Raw genomic sequence first — 13,645 nt, 5'->3', positions numbered from 1 at the left:
AGCTTGATGTCTAGTTTCTTGAGTTATTTATATACTTTAGAGATCAGTCCTCTGTCAGATGTGTGGTTGGTGAAGATCTTTTCCCACTCTGTAGGCTGCTATTTTGTGTTGTTGCCTTACAGAAGGTTTTCAGTTTTAAGAGGTCCCATTTATTAATTGTTGATCTCAGTGTCTGTGGTTCTGGTGTTATATTCAGGAAGCAGTATCCAGTGCCAGTGTATTCAAGGCTATTTCCCACTTTCTCTTCTGTCATGTTCAGTGTAACTGGATTTATGTTGAGTTTTGCGCATGGCGATATATATGGTTCTATTTGCATTCCAGTTATGCCAGCACCATTGAAGATGCTATTTTTTTTCCATTGTTCAATTGTGGCTTTTTTTTTTTGTCAAAAATCAGGTGCTCATAAGTGTCTGTATTTATATCAGAGTCTTCTATTCAATTTCATTGATCTACATGTATATTTTTATTCCAATATCAAACTGTTTTCATTACTATAGCTTGAAGCAGAGCTTGAAGTCAGGGGTGGTGATGTCTGTTGAAGTTGCTTTATTGTACAGGAATGTTTTAGTTACCCTGGGATTTTGTTTTTCCATATGAAGTCAAGTGTTTTCTTTTGAGGTCTGTGAAGAATTGTGTTGGGAATTTCATGGGGAGTGCACTGAATCTGTTGAATTGCTTTTGGTAGTATTGCCATTTTTACTATATTAATCATATCTATCCAAGCATGGGAGAGTTTTCCATTTTCTGATATCTTCTTCAGTTTCTTTCTTCAAAGACTTAAAGTTCTTGTCATACAACTCTTTTACTTGTTTGATTAGAGTTACTCCAAGATATTTTATAATATTTGTGGTTATTGTAAATGGTGTTGTTTTGCTGATTTTTTTCTCAGCCCTTTTATTGTTGTTTTTAAGAGGGCTACTGATTTTTTTGAATTAATCTTGCATCCTACCACATTACTGAAGGGGTTTATCAGATGTAGAAAACCTCTGGTAGCATTTTTGGGGATATATATATTCACACCATCTGCAAATAGTAAAAGTTTGACTTTTTTCTTCCCATTTTGTATTTCCTTCATCTCTGTTTGTCATCTTATTACTCTAGCCAGAATTTTAAGTACTATATTGAAAAGACTGGAGAGAGTGGACAGTCTTGTCTTGTTCCTAATTTTAGTGGAATCACTTTGAGTTTCTCTCCATTTAATTTGATGTTGGTTGTTGGCTTGCTGTATATTGCTTTTATTATGTTTATATAAGTTTCTTGTATACCTGATCTGCCTAAGACCTTTATCATGAAGGGGTGTTGGATTTTGTCAAAGGTTTTTTTTCAGCATCTAATAGTTTTTATTTTCATTTTCCTTCCAATTTCTTTACATGGGGGATTGTTGGCTGAGGTTTCTGTCCTGCCTGGTTCCCACAGCTGTTTAGTCCCAAACAAAATCACACAGAGAGTCTACACTAGTTATACTCATTGGGCCTTTAGCTCAGGCTTCTTATTTACTTTTATAACTTATACTAACCCATTATTCTTTTGTTTTGTTTTGGTTTTATTTTATTTTTTTTTTTTTTTTTGGATTTTTCGAGACAGGGTTTCTCCGTAGCTTTTGGTTCCTGTCCTGGAACTAGCTCTTGTAGACCAGGCTGGCCTCAAACTCACAGATATCTGCCTGCCTCTGCCTCCTGAGTGCTGGGATTAAAGGCATGCGCCACCACCTCCCGGCTAACCCATTATTCTTATCTATGTTAGCCACATGGCTCCATAACTTTTTCAGTGGGGCAATCATATCTTCCTTTTTCTGTGGTTGGGACAGGACTGAGAAGCAATGGGCTTCCTCCTTACAAGAATTCTCTTGTTCTCATTGACTCATCTCTACTACCTGCCTGGTTGTCTGGCCTATACTTCCTGCCTGGCTACTGGCCAATCAGTATTTATTTAAAACATAATTGACAGAATATAGAAAATTGTCCCACACCAGGGGATTATACTGACAGACTTTCACATGTTGAACAAGCCCTGCATCTCTGAGATGAAGCATACTTGATTATGATGAGTGGATTTTTTTTTGATGTGTTCTTGAATTCAGTTTGCCACTATTTTGTTTTTCTGTGGTTTGGGTACCAGGATAGCTGTAGCCCCATAAAAAGGGTTTAAAAATGTTGTTTCTGTTTCTATTGTGTGGAATAATTGGAGGAGTATTGGTATTAGCTCTTTTTTGATTTTTTAGAAGTCTGCACATAAACCATCTGGCCCTGGGCTTTATGTTACTGTTGTTGGGAAACTTTTGGTAATTGTTTCTATTTTTGAAGGGGTTATAGGTCTATTTAAATTGCTTTTTTGGTCTTTATTTGATTTTCTTATTTGGTACCTATTCAAAAATTGTCAGTTTCTTTTAGATTTTCCAATTCTGTGGAGTACAGGTTTTTGAAGAATGATCTATGGATTCTCTGGACTTTCTCTGTGTCTGTTTTTGTTTCTTTTTTCATTTCTCATTTTGTTAATTTTGATATTCTTTCCCTGCTTTTTGGTTATTTTAGATAAGCATTTGTGGGAGATTGTTGGCCAAGGGGAGGTTGATGGTTTCAGTGGTATTGGGTGGTGAGTGGATCTTGTAGGTTACAGAGCCCAATGGGTGGCAACAGTGTAGATTGGCTTCCTATAGGACTCTTAGCTATTGGCTGACTGCTGAGGCTGAGATGGAAGGCTAAGGGATGGGATGTACCCTGGGGTTTAGAGCCTAGGGATTGGGACATTTTATCTGGGGGACAAGTCACTCACCTCTTCCAATTGGTGCAAGATGATGCCTGTGCTCATGGAGCTGCTCATCTTGCAGTGGGGATTGAATACAGGAAGATTGATGGGTTCCGTGGGGTTCTGGGGCAGAGTGGGTCTTGTAGGTTACAGTGTCCAATGAGTGATAGTGGTGGTGGTGCAGACTGGTTTCAGGACTCTTACCTGCTGGCTGGCTGGTGGGGTTTTCTTCCAAATGGTGCACATGGTGTTTATGCATCTATGGGTTGCTGATCCTAGAGGGATGGTTGGTCAGGGAAAGGTTGATGAGTGTAGTGGCACTGGGCGGCAGAGTGGGTACTGTGAGTTCCAGTGTCCTTTGGGACACTGCCGCAGTGGTGGAGCTATCTGCCTGCAGGGTTCTTACCTGTCAGCTGACTGATCACATTAACTTTTATAAAGGAAAGCATTTTATTGGCTAACAGGTACATTATCGTTATGGAGGGAAATATGGTGATATGCAGACAGACATGGTGCTGGAGAAAGAGCGGAGAGTTCTCCATCTGGATCTGCAGGTACTATCAGAACAGTGCAATTGGGCCAGCCTTGGGCTTCTGAAAATCCAAAGCTCACCTCCAGTGATACACTTCCTCCAAGAAAGTCATGCCTACTCCAACAAGATCACACACATTTCCTAATATTGCAATTCCCTATGAGCCTATGGGGGCCATTTTACTCAAACCCAATCAGAGACAAATAGTATGGAACAAAGGGCTGAAATATGAGAAATACACAAGAATGTCGAGGTTGTTTGAATAGTTATGACTCCCATAGATTCCTGTGTTTGAATGTCTGGTCACTAGGGAGTATACTGTTAGGAGATGTGGCCTTGTTAGAGTAGATGTGGCCTTACTGGAGAAAGTGTGCCACTATGGGGGCAAGTTTTGAGGTCTCCTATGTGTTCAAGACATGCCCAGCATGACAATCTCTCCTTGCTTCCTATGGATCAAGATATACACCTTTCAGGTCCTTCTCCATGTCTGCTTGCATGCCACTAGTCATGACAATAATTAAACCTCAGAAACTGTATGCCAGCTCCAATTAATGTATTTCTTTATAAAAGCTGTCATAGTCTGTAGGAGGTTCTTCTGTCTATGTGTTGCTTTCATTGGTTGAATAAAGAAACTGCCATGGCCTTTTGATAGGGCAGAACTTAGATAGGCGGAAAGACAGAATTAAATGCTGGGAAGAAGAACAGTGTGGCAGATGCCATGGTTCTCCTGCCCGAGATATACACTGGTTAGACTCATGCCGGTAAGCCACAGTCAAGTGGCAATACACATTAATGGAGATGGGTTAAACTAATATGTAAGAGTTAGCCAATAAGAAGTTAGAGCTAATGGGCCAGGCAGTGTTTAAATGAATACAGTTTCTGTGTGGTTATTTCAGGTGTATGCTAGCCAAGCAGTGGGATTCAGCCTGCTTGCTCATCCTACTACAATAGTCATGGTGTTTCTTCACAGCAATAAAACCCCAACTAGGACAGAAGTAGATGAATGCTCTTCTAGCTAGCTAGAAAATGGAAGCTAGTAAGGAGAGGATGGTGAAAACAGCAGTTGTAAAAGAAACAGAAAAGATGGAAAAGGGGGCAGGAAGAGATAGGAGAGATAAACAATAAGAAAGACAGAAGGTAAAGCAGAAAATGACAGAAAACAGAAAAAGAAAGAATGGGTAGAGAAGGAAAATAGGAAGGAAGAAGTAGCAGGGCTTGTTTTAAGATCAAGTCTTAAAATATTGAGTCTAAGCTGGTCCTTGTCCACCTTGACTGAAGAGGTCAGCAATGTCTTTAGAGCAAGGGTCCACTGTGCTCTGTTGGCTTGCCTGCTTCCCCTTGCTCCTTCTGGGAAGACAGAGATGCTCTCTGCAGATTAGACCCAGTCAGTGATGTTTCTTTCTTCCTTGCCTAACAACTCTCCCTTGGAAATATTGCTTCTAGTTTCTGCCTTTCAATTCTTCGGGAATAAAGAAAATAATAAGGGAGAAGATGAATTGTGATTCTTTTATATTTTCACTAAAAAATGACCATGAAATGAAACTTTTCTAAGTCAATGGTTCTCTTGTGGTGTTTTACATTTCCTCTGTGCCAGCAATCAGCACAACCAGACATTGTCTCCTTTATCTTGGGGACCCCTCCAGAGCCTGGTACAGTGCTTTTTCTTGTAGCGATGACAAACAGATGTTTGTTAAATGAATGGCACTACTTTCTTTCTGTCCTTCTGGATTAAATAGAAAACAGCAGAATGAAGAGGTACATTTTGTTGGAGTTTGACTTGAGTCGACCTGATCTAAGATTTAACCCAATGAAAGATGAATGACCAAAGTTTACAGAGGTAAACAGTTGGCTTCAAGTTCCTCAGTTAGCTGTGTGCAGAGTCAAGGCTATCCCCACTCCAGGCATGCATTTCTTTCTTTGGTACATCTATTTCTCCTGACTCTTTTGGATCAGTCTGCATAATAAAATGAAGCAAAAATTTTTCCTAATAAATCTATAGTTCTCTATAAATTAGGCATTCTTATATGACTTAAATGCTTTTAATTTAATTATTAAATAGACAAATGCTTCCTCTCTTCCTACAGAAGTCATTACTCTTGGTTCTTAATGATCATTACAGAACCCCTTTAAATGATTTCTCGTCAAAAGACAAGAACACACAAACAATTTCTATATGTCAAAAATCTTTCTGTAATGACATATTTCTAAAACTGTTGCAAGTGAATATAATGGTTAATAAAGATATTTGTGCTCTATCCATCTGCCCAGAAATAATTTCCCACTCATGATCTTGTTTTATTTTTATTGTATCATTAAAAAGATGAAGAAACAGAGACACAGAAAGTCTGATGTACAGCCAACAATAGTAGGCTTGTTTTGTTTTGTTTTAAATAACATTCAGAGCTAAAACACCAGATATTTCTGTTGATTTAGGAGATGTTCAAATGGTTGGGGTCTAGAAACCAGGCTGACCATGATTTTTAATCTTCTTGTAGCATCTATAGCTTTGTGATTTGTGTCATATTTCCTAGGGTACATTTTCTCTTCTGTGAAATGGGTATTCAAGTAAGATCTCACAGTTTTTGCAAGAATCAAAGATCATAATGCAGAGTTCCAAGTGCAAAGTAGGTGCTTGGCTAATCTAAGCTATCATTGCATAGTTAAACCAAACCAAAATAAAACAACATTCTTCTCCACACTTGTTACTGACAGCCCCTATATTTCTTCATTTCATTTTAGATGTGCAGACAAGATTAGGTTTCTGTAGTCACAAAGAATGCATTTTTATATTTGGTAATAGTTCAACTGCCCCTTCTTTCTGCAGCTTGTAACCCACCTACTTCTCGGTTTAAAGACAGTCCATGCTGATTCATGCCTTTGCCCCATCTCCTGTCTAATCCTGTTTCTCCATCAGAGGAATCAATTTTCTGCCAGATACTCTCCTTTACAAAAGCTGTTACATTTTTGATTTTTTTTTAAACAAATGTGTTTCAGCAAGTCAAGCTTTCTCCTATATAGAAGCACAAAGCATCAGCAACTCTGCTTGGTCCTGAGGAGAGTCAGAGTACCAAAAATAGTCGACGAATAAGCTGAAGTTCTGACTTTCCTTGGGATAAAAGAAGACATAGGCTTCCCTCTGCTCTGGGGACTTATGAGCATCAGGAAAATTGTTCAGTCAGGAGGATGCTCTTCAGACGTGATGCAAAGAGACTTGATGCTTAGGCTGGGCTCTGTTCTTAATTTAGCATTTGACCTTGGATGGAAAAGGTTACTTTCCTTTGGAGCCTCAGTTTGCTCACCTATAAAATAAAGACACTGAACTAAATGATCTCTAAGGAACTTTGAGCTCCTGAATTTTATTGCCTCTGTGACTGAAAATCTGTCAAAGCCCAGAGGAATTAATTTTAATGATTGAAGTCTCGACACTGCTGGGGGTATATTCTGGGCACATAGTCAGTGGCTTTCAAATCAATTTATCTGGCCAACTCCAACACTGCCTAATTGTGTAGAAGGGTATTTCAAATAATGTACAAATAGACTGAAACATAACTTAGACATGTCTGTAGCCAGAGGAATATATTAAGCAGAGATGTTTTATGGGGCATAATTGCATATGGCCAGCACAGAAAAAGCTGGCTTGCTTGTCATTCTACAACGTAAACCATCTATTACTTGCAAAGGCTGCATTCTATTTTTATGTGAAAAACAAAATGAAAAAAATTTACAAGTCAACAATCTGATATCTTGTACTTATCTTGTGAAAATGGATGGCATGATATGTTCTGGGGTCAAGTATGAATTTAACTCAATGCCAAACAGCTTTGGCAACCACCTCTGTGGTGCACTGAGGCTATGGGAGTTGACAAAAGAAATGACACGTAATAACCCAGTCATGATATTAGACACTAATCCATCATAATTTCCTTTTTAAAAATCTAAAATTGTTCTATAAACATTCCCTTTAGGTACCCTTATAATCACCGTTTTCAACAAGAAAAGGATTGCTGTTTTTGCATATGAATGAGAAAATTGGATTTGAAGAAAACTAATTGCTGGAGTTAGTTACAAGTGTGCTCATATTGAATTGCTGCAGTGGTCATTCAGTGTTGACAATTTTACATCTCCATTTTGCAATGAGTACATTGAGTCTCAACGATGTTAAGGATTCAGCGAATGGCCACAAAACTTACAAGCAGAGAAACAGAGTCTCCTGTGCAAGGATATTTGACTATATAAAATCATGTTGCTCATGTGGACCTATCAAAACCTCACACTCGATTTCAAGGCAGAACTCTCTCTCTCTCTCTCTCTCTCTCTCTCTCTCTCTCTCTCTCTCTGTGTGTGTGTCTGTGTTTCTCTCTGTCTCTCTCTGTGTCTCTTTCTCTCTTTCTGTGTCTCTGTTTCTCTCTGTCTCTCTCTGTATGTCTCTCTCTTTCTCTCTCCCTCTCTCCCTTTTGTTTCTCATATTCATATTCTTTTATGTATTATGATTCTAGTTGTTGAGAAAAATTGAGAGTCACACATCCTGCTTTGCTGTTTTCTGTAACCAGGAGCTTTTATATCCCAATCATAGATAGCTTACTTTTAATTTTGAACAAATCTGGCAGTCTGAAGAAAACTGAAAGTAAATCTGTATTCTTTTGTGAGTGTGTACTCCTTAGTGGGATACAGTTCCTGATATACTGTCTGGTTTGGAAAAATATTGGTCATTAATGTGTTCAGATTTGTCACATAAGAAAGAAAAGCAATGTGAGTTTCTTGAAGAATAGAGAAGAGGTGAAAGAATGGGTTATAGGCATTTTGCTAGCAATGAGTCTGGAATGGATTCTCATATACTCATCCTTCTCATTTTCTCTTTTCCCTAATCATTCTTGTGTTTACTGTATAGAAGGAAAAATGTATTATTTACAAAGAACAGTTCCATCAAATATCTGGACTACTGGACTACGTTATAGGTAGTTCATAAGCCACATAGGCCCAGAGTACAGAAAACATGCTAAATTTTGAGGTGTTGCGTCTACAAAAACTCTGAAAGACAGTATTCCCGGATAGTAGGTCTTTGTCCTCTCCTATATTTCTCATTTGCAAAGGAAAATGTTATAAAATATTTTTACCTTCCTTACAGCTACAAGATTGTTCAGTAGCCTCACACATTTCCCAAATCCACCAAAGTTAATGGATGGAAAATTAATGTTTCTCTCCAAATGTTTCCACGATCACAAAGCAAATAGTTGGTTTTGCCAAGATGAGAATGTAAATCTGTCCTGAGGGAACAGTTTCTGCTACAGTTACCTACATCATTTAGCCTAAATTCTGGGACTGAGCTAATAACTATAATGAAACAAATTTGGATCATAGGACCTTGAAGGTTGGACAAGTAACACAGCCTTTGATTAGTGTTCACCCCTGGGTTGTTTTAGTGCCATGTCTGTAGAGTTTCACTTGAATTTAACATTTGTTTTCTTTTTTAAAGTACTTTCCAAATATTGTGACTCAAGTCAACCCAAGTTGAAATATTTTCTAGACAAGTAAATTTGTTTAATTATCATGTTCCAAGAACTGGTTTTCTGCTACAGCCCATATGTACAAAAAATGGATGGACTGTTACCAATTTATGCATTAGAGTTCTGTTTATGCTTCTCTTTTTAAGAATCAGCATTTAATTGGTGTTGATTGCCAAGGAGAACACATCAGCATGAATAAAATGCAAGAGATGAGGAATCTAAAATTTACAGATGGATCCCAACTTAATCAGCCCATAGGAAAGCTGTATTTACACACAGTATAGCAAGAGTAGTTCAGAAGCATTAAATGTTTGTGAAGAAGGATTATTTAGTAGAGGACTGTCCTTTGTTCTTGTTACTCTTCACTTAAAAATTAAGTTAATATGCTTTATAAATGACAAATTACAATTGTACATTGCTGTGAGGTGCATTATATGTTAATTCATATAAAAATGTCTAATTATATCAAGATAATTGATGTACCTATCATCTATTTCACCTATATAAGTCAATGTTTGCCTCAAAAGAGATTATTTTAGCAGTATTTCATAAATTAAAATTACTTTCCTTGCCAGGCGGTGGTGGTACACACTTTTAACCTCAGCACTCAGGAAACAGATGCAGGCAGAACTCTTTTAGTTTGAGGCTAGGCAGGTCTATAGACTGAGTTCCAGGAGAGCCAAGGCTACACAGAGAAACCTTGACTCAAGAAACCAAAAGAGAAAAAGGAAAGAACAAAAAGAATTACTCTCTCAATTTAGTTTACCTCAATCTTCCCCATCCCTTTATTCTTGCCACTGATATTATGAGTGTATATTTGTGTAAGAGTAAACTTATGATGGTTGGGATGAAAGGTTTATGAAAGGTTTAGCCTTGGTACTTAATCCACAGAGCTTTGTGATTCTATTGTTTATTTCAAAAATAAAAGTAACAATAAAGTTGCCTGTGTTAAAGCAAGTAACTCATCAATTACAAAGTTGCATTCTCTGTATGGAAAACAAAAGTGTTTAGCACATTTTTATGTTGTTCATTGGGGCTTATATTTGGCCACAAAGATAGAAAATACACCCATTTAAGTATGAGTTAATTAGCTAGAGAGAAAAGAGGAGAGCGAAGGTCCTGAGTACATNAGAGTTGGAACCACCCTAGCATGAGGATGACTGCCGAGTAAAGGTCTACATCTCAGTTATTAGATTTCCTTGTAACTGCTATAAGCACATATAAGACAGTTGATATATAGAAAATGTTGTATTGTTGGCGTTCTTTTTTGATTGCCAAAGTTTTTCACTAAGGAGATTGCAGCAACAGTGAGAAGTTAGTAAACAGAATAATCATGTTATATCCAATATTTATTGAATACTTACAATGTAAAAGGCATTTTGTTAGAAACTTTGGGTGGCACAGATAATTACCATGCACTTTCTACCTTTAACAATCATGAAATGCAGTAGCAGCTATCAAATAAATACTATAAATGTTCATAAACAAAGTGAAACATGATCAATACCATCTGAATCATGTATTTAAGTCACTATGGAGATTTTACATAAAAAGAAATACTTGAGGCTTAAGAAATGGTTCAGAAGTTATGAGCACTGACTGTTAGTGCAGATGATCCAGCCTCAATTTCCAGCATCCACATGGTGCTCACAACTTCTTTAATTCCAATTATAGAGATTCAATACACCCCTTCTGATTTCCAGGGACACCAAACATGCATGTGGTGCACATACGTCCATGCAGGTTACGTCACAGTGAAGGATATATGTTGAAAGTAGTACTTAAAAGAATACATTCGGAAATAGGAGGCTCATTCTTGTTCCTACTAAATTGATCAAACTAAAACAGCATGAGCAGGACCTTTTATAAGGAAATGCGAAGTTTAGGCTAGTGTGCATTGTAGTTTCAATGAAATAGACTGCAGACTTAGATTGCACATCTAGATTGGGACAATTTAAATGAGAGAATTGAATGTAAGCTAAGGAGTTTGAACTTTATGTTGTAGTCAATTGGACCTTGGTAGAACAGTTCGAAGAAGAGTGTGGAAAGATCAATTAGGCATTACTGTTAAATATGGATTAGAATGGACAAACTGGAGAAATGAATGCTAGAATGGGGAGAAGTAGAAAATATTTTGAAGTTTTACTGTGTGTTAGGAGTTATCTTATTGTAATTGCCCACTTTCACATTATTAAAATGAATCTTTTATTCTCACTTACCACCTTTAAATATAGCAAATTTTTGAAGAAAGTGTAATGTTAAAACTAACATTGGTAGGGGTTTTAACCCAAAATATTTCTATTAAATTGGTTAATTTTCAGAAACTAGACCAAAAGAATGAACTGAAACTTGGAATAGTGTGAAAGCTTGGGAATGGGCTTCTGAAACTTCTCTTGTGAAATTAGAGGTAGTTGCCACTTTGGAGACAGATACAAGCAAAATATGATGAAAGAGAGATGTACTTGCTTTTAAAATATTGAATTGTTTATCTTTACATAAGTGAACTGGTCATAGACTTACATGATGGGCTCTTGGTTTGTTTTTGATTATGAGAGAAACAAGTAAAGAATAGCTAATAGTTTTGAGGCACCAACTTGTGTTTATTCGAAGGACAAAATACACATACAGACACAGACACACACACACACACACACACACACACACACACACTGAGGGGCATAAGAGCTAAAGACAAAGGTGAAAAACTCTAACGATTCACAAGATTTAGAGTTAATGTTTCTGGTATCAGTCTTGCCAGTTCAAAGGACCTAAATAGTTGATGGGATGAGAAAATAGTCAGAGGCATAAAAGGAGAGGATTTTTGTTCTGCTTGTTTTTTTTTTCATAAATATCACAGAAAATGGTAATGGAGATGATGGAAATGAAAGGAATTTATGTACTGAATGCAAGAAAGAAAACACTGGATGTTTTTGGGTGAAGACAAATAAAATTTACAAGCTAAAACATGTAAAGGTGACTCAAAGGTAACAAAGAAGGCATTAGGAAGGGATAGTAGATTAACATTGGTATATTACTACTAAATAATGGAAAAACTTCCATAATCAAGGACATAACCACAGTTTCAAAGTTTCAGAGAGTTCATAAGAATTGAAGAATAAGAAAACAGGTTTTGATGTTGCAACTGGATGACCTTTGATAGCCTCTACAATATTTAATGATACCATGTAACAACACAGATTTCTGGAAGGTAAACCTGATTTTAAAAAATTTGTTGAAACTTACTTTTTTTTAAAAAAAAATCACTAATTGCTTAGCAAGAATATGAGGACTGTGCTACTCAATGGCTTCAAATACTAGCCAAATGTCTATTGGAAAGCAAGAGCATTGCATTCATTTTTAAACATTCCTCATGGAAGGCCAGCTGCTTCCATGGTGCTAAAATTGTCATCTGGCATTATAATATTGCAGCAGTATGACCACTATAGTTGGACTGAATTAGGTGTTTCATTACATGGCTCTATTTGGGGGGATTTATTTTTTACTGAGATGAGATTTTTTTCATATATATATATATTTCCCATCTGGAAGGTTTTTCAAACTCCCTAATGGTTAACATCTAAAAAGCAATTGCTTTTCTTTTCTTTCTTTCCTTCCTTTTTTTTTTTTTAAAGAAATCCCTTGGAATTTAAGTGTAAGAATGTAAGAAACCATGGTGAGTTGAACACAGGAAATGGAAGACATGTATAAAATGTTATATGACCCTTTTACGTTTTTTTAAAAAAAACATAAAATGTGCAAACTCTATTTTCTATTAACTCCTCAACCAGTAGTTTTCTTAAACTTTAAATAAGTTAAAACAGTGAAATTCAGATGTTCTGTTCAGAATCACAACTAATGAGTGGTGTATGTGGAAAAGCAGAGTTGTCACAAATAAACATGGACTATCAATGCGATTGATACAGGTGCCTCAGTCATACATTTTATATGTTGCTCACTAAAATGCATTTTGAACTTTTCATAAAATGGATAATTCCTGAGAAAGTAATATAAACCTACTATTAAAAGTTGTATATGTAGAAAACACTTTGGAAAGTTGATGAAAATCTTGTGAATTTATATTGAGTACATTGTCAAAATAGTTTTCAGCAATACACACATAATGCATGCATACATAATATATACATAAGCTCTTTCTCTCCCTCTCTATGTCTCTGTCTCTCTCTGTCTCTTTCTCTCTCCCTCTCTCTCTTTCTCTCTTACACACACACACACACACACACACACACACACACACACACACCAATTTGATTCACTGAAAGACCAGGTGAGTTAAGTAAGGGTAATGCTCATCATTATTTCTAAAAACAGAGTCCTGAATGGCATTATCATAAGTGCTGAAATCCCAAGAGATAAATATCTTTAAAATTTACAAACTAAAATCCTGTATGGTAAGACCTTGAGAGATGCAATTCCCACACAATGAAAAGAGAGTGTAGAAAGATGAATTTTGTGGGGGTGAGATGCACACCACACAGCTGAAAAATGTGTCAATTGTCTCCATTGGTATTGTTTTCAGCTGATGAAATTCCAGAAGCTTTTTAATGAACTAAAAGGATATTGTCTTGAAGAGAGAAAAGTTACTGATTGTTTCTGACAGAATCATGTGTGAGACAGAATAGGAAGAAACAAGTACAACATGTTCTTGATGTATCACTAAGACTGGCATTACTGAGTGTGTTATCTATATACAGGCCAGGTAGAAAACTAGTGGTTCAAAGGGATACCTTTCCCTGAACAACAACAACAACAACAAAAAAAAAAAGATTGAAAAAAATATCAGCTATTCATCACAAAGCAAAAATTTAAAATGTAGTTAATGATTATAAATTTGGCTGACTATGAC

This window comes from Alexandromys fortis, unplaced genomic scaffold (assembly GCF_014885135.2).
Source record: "Alexandromys fortis isolate MF-2015 unplaced genomic scaffold, M_Fortis_MF-2015_v1.1 scaffold_316, whole genome shotgun sequence".
In the NCBI taxonomy this organism is placed as follows: domain Eukaryota; kingdom Metazoa; phylum Chordata; class Mammalia; order Rodentia; family Cricetidae; genus Alexandromys; species Alexandromys fortis.
The sequence above is the reverse complement of the archived record's forward strand: the minus strand, read 5'-3'. Positions refer to the sequence as shown.